This window comes from Hemicordylus capensis, chromosome 4 (genome assembly GCF_027244095.1).
Source record: "Hemicordylus capensis ecotype Gifberg chromosome 4, rHemCap1.1.pri, whole genome shotgun sequence".
NCBI classification, from domain to species: domain Eukaryota; kingdom Metazoa; phylum Chordata; class Lepidosauria; order Squamata; family Cordylidae; genus Hemicordylus; species Hemicordylus capensis.
This window is the reverse complement of record NC_069660.1, coordinates 129925384-129935016: the sequence shown is the minus strand read 5'-3', so window position 1 is coordinate 129935016 and position 9633 is coordinate 129925384. Positions and strand designations below refer to the sequence as shown.

The 9633-nt window shown below is 41.5% G+C and overlaps 1 protein-coding gene across 2 annotated transcripts in view; it reads left to right on the top strand.

Moving 5' to 3' along the window:
* Positions 1-2003: 2003 nt before the first annotated feature.
* LOC128324358 (very-long-chain enoyl-CoA reductase-like) overlaps positions 2004-9633 on the top strand; it is a 100559-nt gene continuing 92929 nt past the window's right edge. For both annotated transcript variants that reach the window (XM_053248863.1, XM_053248860.1), the window contains exon 1: positions 2004-2068. The gene's annotated coding sequence lies outside the window, so the exon portion shown is untranslated. The remainder of the gene's footprint in view (positions 2069-9633) is intronic.

Below are 9633 nucleotides of genomic sequence, written 5' to 3'. Positions count from 1 at the left end.
CAACAACAGTCTCACTCAGGTTCAAAGCTAAATTCCAAGATGGAGGGATGGCTGCCTGGTAACGCAAGGCCAGGCCTTTGTATTAACCAAGGCCTTTTCAAACAGAATGTATTGTTAGTTTCTCTCTGGTGTTCTCATTCTGCTTTAGCTTTATTCCAGAGATGTTTTGTGTAATTGCTAGTGTTTTAATTGATAGTTATTGTGTATATCACTTGCTCTTTTAATTTTGTCTTCTGAGGCCCTAGCAATACTAAGGAAAACTGAATGTGGAATTGATCACTGCTGGAATGGATCCCCTGCCCTTAAAGGTGTCCCCCCACAACCGCCTTCGAACCGGCCCCTGCCGGTGCCGTGCAAATCCCTAATCCAAGATGCACTGCGTAATAATCACTCTGGCCTTCTCATAGCCTATTGACATTAGGATTGAAATGGTTGGACATGTCTTACTACATTGTGCCTTTTATAGTGATGTATACAGTGAGTTTGTTTATTACACCTCTTTTAATCTATTTTCCAGGTTGTTTAGATGAATTTTACATCTCTTTTCTTTTATCAGATAAGCAGCTTGCTATCACTCATCATAATGTAGCCAAATATTGTGTGTCAGTTTGTAGATTACACCACCAGATTATGGTGGGCCCTCTAGTAGTGGAACCATTTTAAAAGTAATAGTTCTTAATGGCTTATTGTTATTATTTATGCTTCTGTGTATTTCTCTCTCTCTCTTCTTAAAACTGCTTATAGTTTATGTAATTTGTACTATTGCTGGCCTTTGATGTACTCCCTCTGCCCTGTTTTTCCAGGGTACCCCTCCCTGTGAATATTTTATAGAGTTCCCGGATCCTTGCTTTCTGACCATTTTTTAAGCTTGCAGGAAGAAAAGATCCCTGCTCATAATGGGCAGCAGCACAGTTCTTCAAGGGCCATAACCCTTTTATAGTCACATTAACAGTGCACTGAATAGGGAAGATACCGTATTTACCTGAGTAGAAGTTGACCCTTAATCTAAGATGACCCCCTTAAAAATAGAGGTTAAATACAGTTATACCTGTATTTTCTTGAAAAGAAGATTCTTTATTTAACATGACCCTCTGATTTCTATCAAAGAATTTGGGGAAAAAATGCTCTAGTCTTGGATTCAGGCCAATACAATAGTTTGAAAATGGATGTGCACTCACTTTAGTCCATTTTCAAACTATCTTCCCTATTCAATGCAAAAGTGAAGATGGGACCTTGCCTCCTGCCTTCTTCGGAGAGGAAGTGAAGAGCAAACTCTCACTCAGCTGGCAGACCCTCCCCCCCCGGGGCCCAAGGACATTTGTCCCCTCCCCTGTTAAATTATAGATATGCCCTTGGCCCACCCTCTCTTCTTGCCTACAAACCTCGCAACCCCTTAAAAAACCCATTCTCCCTTGCTGCTCCTTATGCCTGGAACCATCTCCCAGAACACTTATGCAAAACTCTCTCTCTTGAACATCCCTTTTCTAAATTTACCTTTTCTATTTGACTTTACCCTTATTCCTTACCCCCAACTGAAACAAAGCCTAAGTATGTGTAGTAGTATTTCCAGCCTGCTTCTCATGGCACTCTCCTCCTTCCCTTCTCTTGTCTTCTCACTGTTCCCCTCAGATTAAAGATCATGATTGTATGCTCACTGGGGCAGGGACCTCCCCACCCCGGTTGAGTTACTCTGTAAAGATGTATGCACATCAATGATACCCATATCTACACACACACACCTCATATACAAAGCAAAAACATTTTTAAAACTGAAATTGCTCTTCCCAGCTCCACTCTACAGAAATAAATGCCAGGCTAGATTCCTGTCAGATTTATGCTGTTCTCTGTAAAAATGTAACTCAGTGGAGAAAACAGCCCAGATTGTTTGATCACAGATTGTTCCCTTCTTCCCTGTTTCACATCACTGATCCAAATGACTTGCTTTTGCTCGCCGCACTGCACCACTATCTCCATCACAATCCTTGTTTAATATGTGCAGACCAGTCACAGAGCACATGGATGAAAGAGGAAAAGGGAAAACACAGCACTAGGAAGGCACTGGAAAAAGGTAAGAATTTTCCTGGTCTGTTTTCAGTTTCAGTCTCAATTGCTGCTGTTTTTGAAGCTCTGTTCTTATCCATTTGTCTGGGAAGTTTTTATGTTATGGGAATGTGAACTTTCGTCCAGCACATTTTATGCATGTGCATTTTAAAAGGCATTGGAAGCCATTTTTACCTTGCTTCCCAAATCAGATTTCCCTCCTTCTTAATGACCTCTTCTTCACTTTCTGCTCCTTGCATTTTTTGTGGACATAGATAAAATGTCCTCATCAAAGCAGCAAGTTATAGAAGAGATGGATGTGACAAAGCAGATGAAAAGTGAAATTAAGAGCAAGATTTGCAGGCATCATCATCATCATCATCATCATCATCATCATCATCATCATCATCATCATCAATTTCTTGTTTGCACAGTCAAACAGGTGTTATTGACTGGTTTGTTTTCTCCAGACAGCAAGTCCTTCCCAAGGACCTGGGTTAGCTGAATTTTGTTATCAATATTGTTGCTGTTATAGGTATCGCCCCAAAATGTAGGCTGTTCCCAGTAAAGTTGTTTTTTGTAGTTGGCTGATGGTGATTTCTGTGGTGTTGAGGTGCTCTTCAAGGTGTTTTGGAATTGCACCTAGGGCACCAATTACTACTGGGATTATTTTGGTCTTCTTCTGCCACAGCCTTTCAATTTCGATTTGTAGATCTTTGTATTTTGTTGTTTTTCTGTTTTTCTACAACTTTTTCAATTTTGTGGTCCCACCAGTTTTTGGCCACAGGTAGCTTGTAATTTTTGCAGATGTTCCAGTGTATCATTGCTGCTACCTTGTCATGACTTTGTTTGTAGTCTGTCTGTGCAATCTTTTTACAACAGCTGATTAGGTGGTCCACCGTTTCATCTGCTTCTTTACAAAGGCGGCACTTGTTGTTTGTTGTGGATTTTTCTACTTTTGCTCTTATTGCATTTGTTCTTAGTTCTTGTGCAGCCAGTATTAAACCCTCTGTTTCTTTCTTCAAGTTGCCTGTCTTGAGCCACTGCCAGGTCTTGGTGATGTTTGATTTTCCAGTTATATCATGCAAATATTTACCATGCAGTGGCTTGTTTTTCCATTTTTCTGCTTGGTTCTTTACTTGTTCTTTCTTGTAGGCCTGCTTTGTTTCATTGGTTGAAATTGCTTTGTCTCATTGTTGACCATTTTAAGTGCATCTTCTTCACTGTCCTTTATATATTCTTCAAGGGCTATTTTCTCCTCCTCCATTGTTTGATGGACTTGCAGCATTCCTCTTCCACCTGAGCTGTGAGGGAGGTATAGCCTATCTACAACACTGCGGGGTGCAGAGCATGATTGATGGTCATTATTTTCCTGGTCTTAGCTCTCCCTGAGTCCAGTCCATTATTCCTGCAGTGTATCTAATTACGAGTATAGCCCAGGTGTTTATGGCTTGTATGGTGTTCCCGCCATTGAGTTTGGACTTTAGAATTTTTCTAACTCTCCTGATATATTTACTTCCGATTTTTCTTTTAACTTCAGTGTGTTTGATGTTATCAGCCTGAAGAATGCCCAAGTATTTGTAATGTTCTTTCTCTTCCAAGTTCTTTATGTTGTTTCCATTGGGCAGTTCTATTCTTTCTGTTTTTGTTATTTTTCCTCTGTTCATTAGTAATACGGCACACTAATCTAGTCCAAACTCCATTGCGATTTTGCTACTGAATATGTGGACAGTGTTTAGCAGTGATTCGATTTCTGATTGGGACTTTCCATACAACTTCAAATTGTCCATGTAGAATAGATGGCTTATTTTACTTGATGTTTTAGATGTTTAGTATCCAAGGCCTGTTTTGTGTAGTGAAAACAAAGTTTGTGAAAGTGGAGTCATGGCAATTATAAACAACAGAAGGGATAGTGAGCTCCCTTGGAATTTACCTCTTCTGATGCTAGCTTGTCCAAGTGTCGTCGTTGTTGTTATTGATTCGATTTCTAAACCACCCTTCCAAAAATGGCTCAGGGTGTATTGCAATAATACACAATAACTCTGTGTATTATTTTACACAGAAAAATAATAAATAAATAAGATGGATCCCTGTCCCTGAAGGGCTCACAATCTAAAAAAGAAACACAAGATAGACACCAGCAACAGTCACTGGAGGTACTGTGCTAGGGGTGGATAGGGCCAGTTACTCTCCCCCTGCTAAATAAAGAGAATCACCACATTAAAAGGTGCCTCTTTACCAAGTTAGCAGGGGTTAATTTAGGACAACATCTGAATCCTGAGAACTAATGCTGAGATACAGGGCATGTCTACCTGGTAATTCGGGGACTGGGTGTCCTCATACCTTATTCCTGCATTCCACATGTGCTGCGAGGCTTCATGTTGGCCTTCTGCCCCACCTCCACAAAGTTCACAGGATGATGGTCTAGCCAGTATGTGCAATGTGCACTGCAGATGTCCCACCGTTAGTGCAGGTGGCCCCAGGGAACAGATGCCTGGGATCTGAAGGGCATGTATCTGTCTTGGGGAGAGACCATAGCTCAGTGCTGAAGCACATGCTTTGCATGCTGAAGGGCCCAGTTTCAATCACTGACAATCCTGTTTAAAAAGATCTCAGGTACTGTATTTACCTGCATCTAATACTAGTTTTTTTCTAAGTAGTTTGATGTTAAAAATTGGAGTTCATCTTAAATTCAGATGAATCTTCTTTTCAGGAAAATACAGGTATAACCTGTATGGTAACCTCTAGTTTTTAAGGATTTGTCTTAGATTCAGAGTCATCTTCTATTCGGGTAAATACGGTAGCAGGACTTGGAAAAGCTCTGTCTATAACTTTGGAGGACTTCTGCCAATCAGAGTAGACAGTACAGTAATCCCTCGACCTACGAACTACTCGACATCCGATGTTTTCGAGTTACGAGCGACAAAAAAGACCGGAAGTAGTTGCCGGTTTAGATTCAGCTTACTTGACCTACGAATTTTTAGATGCGGTTTCCTCGACTTACGAATGTTTCCAGACTTCCGTGGTGCGCTCTTCGACTTATGAAAATTTCAACCTCCGAACGTGCGTTCGGAATGGATTAAATACGTAAGTCGAGGGACCACTGTATTGAGGTAGGTGTGGCTCAGTGACCTGACAGTCTAAGATTTCTTTATATATATCTTTCTTTATATATTTCTGGATGTGCATAATAGCAGCCTGTAATTCATACCTTCATTTACACTTTGCCCATGCAAAGGCTCAAGATACACACACCACATAACAAAATACTTGGAACTAGATTCCAATGACCTTTTTTCTACTACATGCTGCATGTAATAGAAAAACACGTTTATTCGGAAGGTCCACTGCATTATATTGACTGATTGTAAAACATTTGTATCCTGTCTTTGTCGCCATTGCCACTCAATTTATATCCTGTCTTTGTTATTGAAGTAAATTACTCTGCTGTGTCAAAACGACTGCAGATTTAAACATAGTGGTCACAACACTTTGGGTCATCCAACACAAAATTAGATGCACTTAAAACATATTGATTACAGTGGGATTGTGGCCAAAGTACTTGGCAAACAGTCTACTTTTAGTATCATCTGAAAGTGACACAAATCTTTAAATATCTCCAGCGATTTTAATGATGTGCCAACTGAAACCAAAACAGCATATCCTTTTCAGAGTTATGTTTATGCACCAGTTACCAATTATGCCATAATTATGGCCTGCTCTCAGTGCCACGTGGAGCAAGGCATTATGATGTAGTTTCACTTAAGACATCCAGAACTTGAAAAAGACATTCCAGATTGGCTGAGCTTAAGCATTTGAGTACCTACAGGCTATTAACTTCTTGATCAAGATCAAGGGGCAATGGTCTAAATATCAAAGAGAGAGAATTTTCAGTGTTTAATGCCAAGGCAGCACTTTTTGGTAAGTGTAGCTTGATGAACATTATAAACTAAGTGGCATCTCCAACTTTCCTTCTGTAGAAACATGTCAAAACTATTTTTGTTCTCTGTGGTGTGTCTGAGAAGTAAGAAAACATTATTACCTGGATGACTGAAAGTCTAGCTAGAAGAAGTTAACTGCTGAGGACAATTTTTTAAAAACATTTTTTATATCCCTCTCTTCCTCCAAGGAGCCCAGAGCAGTGTACTACATACTTAAGTTTCTCCTCACAACAACCCTGTGAAGTAGGTTAGGCTGAGAGAGTAGTGACTGGCCCAGAGTCACCCAGCTAGTATCATGGCTGAATGGGGATTTGAACTTGGGTCTCCCCAGCCCTAGTCCAGCATTCTAACCATTCTAAACTGAGTTTGGCATGAAGATTATTACATATAGATTCATTAGAAATGCCTTGCTAGATTGGACTAGGAGTCCATCTCACTCGGCATTTAGTTTTCAGCAGCGGCCAGCCAGATATTTCTGCAGGCTCTCAAGCCAGGCACACTGGAGATAGATATTTTTCTGTTTGTCCCCACACGAAGAGAAGGAGGAAAGGGGTGTAGGAAACTTCATGGACAAGGGGATATGCAAAGAGGTAGTTAGGGGAAACACACTGGCCTGCTACTTGGCTTAGTCCATTGTAGAGCGAATGAGCAATAGAACCCAGGCTTGTTCCTCCAGATGCTGGCCCTTTGAAACAACTGCAAGAAGGCCATTTTCTTACTGAGGTGGATGTGTCAGGTGATGGATTATCAGGTGGAGGGGGAAGAAACATGAGGCCGTCACAGGAACATAAGTCAAACTATGGCTCCATCTAGCTCAGTATTTTTTACATTGATTAGCAGTGCCTTTCAAAGGTTGCAGGCAGGAGGCTTTCCCAGCCCTACCTGGAGATGCCAGGGATTGAACCGGGGACCTTCTGCATATAACAGAGGAGATGCTCTAACATTAAGCTACAGCCCCATCTGAAAATCTACCTGCCATTCAGTGTCAGGACTCTAACCGGAAAACTTGTAATCCTTTCACTCTCTAGAAGTCCAATGTACCCCAGAATCCATCGTACCACAGAGACCAGCAACTACCACTGGAGGAATGCTTGACTAGGGTTGAATATGGACAGTTTTTCTCCTCCTGCTTAATATAAAGAGAACCACCACTTTAAAATGTGCTTCTTTGCTCAATGACTGTATTTATCTGAATCCAAGACTAGATTTTTCAAAGTTCTTGGATGTTAGAAATCTGGGCATCATCTTAATTAAAAGCCCTCTTTGTTTGGGGTAAATATAGGTATAACCTGCATTTAACCTCAATATTTTAAGGGGCTTGTCTTAAATTCAGAGTCATCTTGTATTTCGGTAAATATGATAGCAGGGGTAACTTCAGCTCTTCTTTTCAAATACAGCATGCAGAGTGGTTTGATGTGTGCTGCCACTCATCAAAGAGGTGATCATTGGCAGGAGGCAGCATGTGAGAAGGTAGTGGGGGGCAGGTGTGGCATTGGGATGCCCTAATTGCAAAACATGGCATCAGGATTATTGGAGCAACTTCTCAACATTTCTGGAGAAAGTCTAATAGGATGGAACGTTTCACCCTTTGGAGGACTTTTGTGCTAGGCTCACATAACACAACTCTTTTATCTAAACCATGGTTCCACATTATGTCTGAACCCAAGGCTGCCCACAAACTGTAGGTTGTTTGGGGGCTCCAACAAATCAAGGCCTGGAACCATGGTTTGGTTTGCAAAGCATGGTTAGCATGGTAGTCAGGCCAGCTCACTGCTACCTCCTGCTCCCTGCTATTTTCTCCTCCGTCCTGTCCATGTTGCTATCCAGGCAGCTGCTTGCAAACTGTTGTGAGAGCTGCTACACCTGGCATTAACGATGGGTACATTTAAGAGAATTAAATATATAGATTATGATAAGACCATGATCCTTACCTTGTTGTGGTCCAGGCCTGATTTATATACTAAATATGCTCATTAGCTACTGTGCAAAATTAGGCCTGTCTCATAGTGTCACCAAGTGACCAAGTTCTTTTATATAGTGACCATGTAGGATCTGGACGCAAGGAAGAAAGGAGATCAGACCAATCCTAAATGATTCAATGGGCTTTATTGAGTATAAAAGAATAACAACATCAATCTAACTGAGCAGAAAGCAGAACATTCTACCAGTATTACTAACAGTATTTCAACCCTAGCCAGCACCAATATTCACCCAGTGTTCCTAACTAACATATGTGTGTGTATTAAATCTTCCTAGAGCCTAATACAATTCAGATATAGATGGAAAAGGGGGGGGGGAGGTAAGGAAGGCTGAGGGCTGGCATGTTTTGGGGAGAACAGGAATTAGTAGAGGGACGAGGGGAAAGGAGAAGAAGGGGAAAGGATGGAGGGATCCAAGGCTTGTAGAGGCAGCATATTACTAGGATCAGAGGCTTGAGAGCGGTGGATCTTTCAGCTGAAGGAATGAGGCTTTAGCTGGGGACAGGAGTCTTTAGAGCGATCATCAAGCATGCAGTTTGCTCAGAGCAAGGCTGAGAGTCAGAGCACCACGGTTGGGGAAGTCTTGACTTCTCACTGCGCAGCAGAAGTCACAGAGTTCCGGTTCATGGACAGAGTTCCTGCTTGTTGCCCCGCGGCTTAGCAGCAAACTCTGGGATGGCTCTTGAGCAGATCTTGCTTGTAGGCGAAAGACTGCTTGTAGGCACAAGACTGCTAGTTCTCTGTCCAGTAAGCCTGTTCTTTATAGTTGTATTTTCCTTTGATCTCTCATAGAGTCTATTCAAATCTCCTCATCTTTTCCTGGGTCCCCAAAAAGGTGACAACTTGCTGTTACCTCCTGGATATCATCTTTTAATTATTCGGCCAGTCCAGAGAGATCTCAATCTCATCTTCTGTTAGCGGCTATCTTGAGGAGGGGACATTGCCCAAAGCAAATCTGCATCTCTGAGTTGCAAATGGGCCCCTTCTCTTGTCCCAGATTTGCTAGCCTGGTCCCAAAAGGTGTTAAAAGTCAGGAGTTAGTGAGAGAATTAGTTCTATTTGTGTGAGACAGCAATTACATTATTTCTTGTGTACCTCTATCTAGTGTATAACAAGAGAATATTTAAAGTAACATAAAAAGGGGTACATGTGTAAGACGAGTTAATCAATACATTTGACTGAGGCAGAAGCATCCTGTCAGTGAGGAAAAGGGATAATTTCAGCAGTGTGAGACTGGTAGTTAAGCCTGACCCATTGAGTCTCTTGTGAGTTCCACAAACACTGATAAACAATGCTAGATTACCCCTGCCTTTACAAATCATTTACCAAGCATTACCCAGGCAGATATGGGTGTCAATTCACCCTCAAGTTCAGGCATTTAATTGAACTCTTAATATAAAATGAAATCAGACACATGCCTGAATTCCATATACTTCTGGGTTGGTACCTCTGGGTTGAATGTTGGGGTAAAAGGGGGGTGTCCCCAACAACCTTTGCTAAGCACCTCAAAGGTTGCACTTGGCATCTGATGGTCACTAAATTGAACAAGTTAAAAAAATTAAATATCTGCGCATTATTTTCCAAGCCTCCGGTAGCCGGAGTGCTCACTTGGATTACATTTCACAAAACACCCAGAGAACAGTGTCAGTCATTCAATCCTTCTATTATTCCAG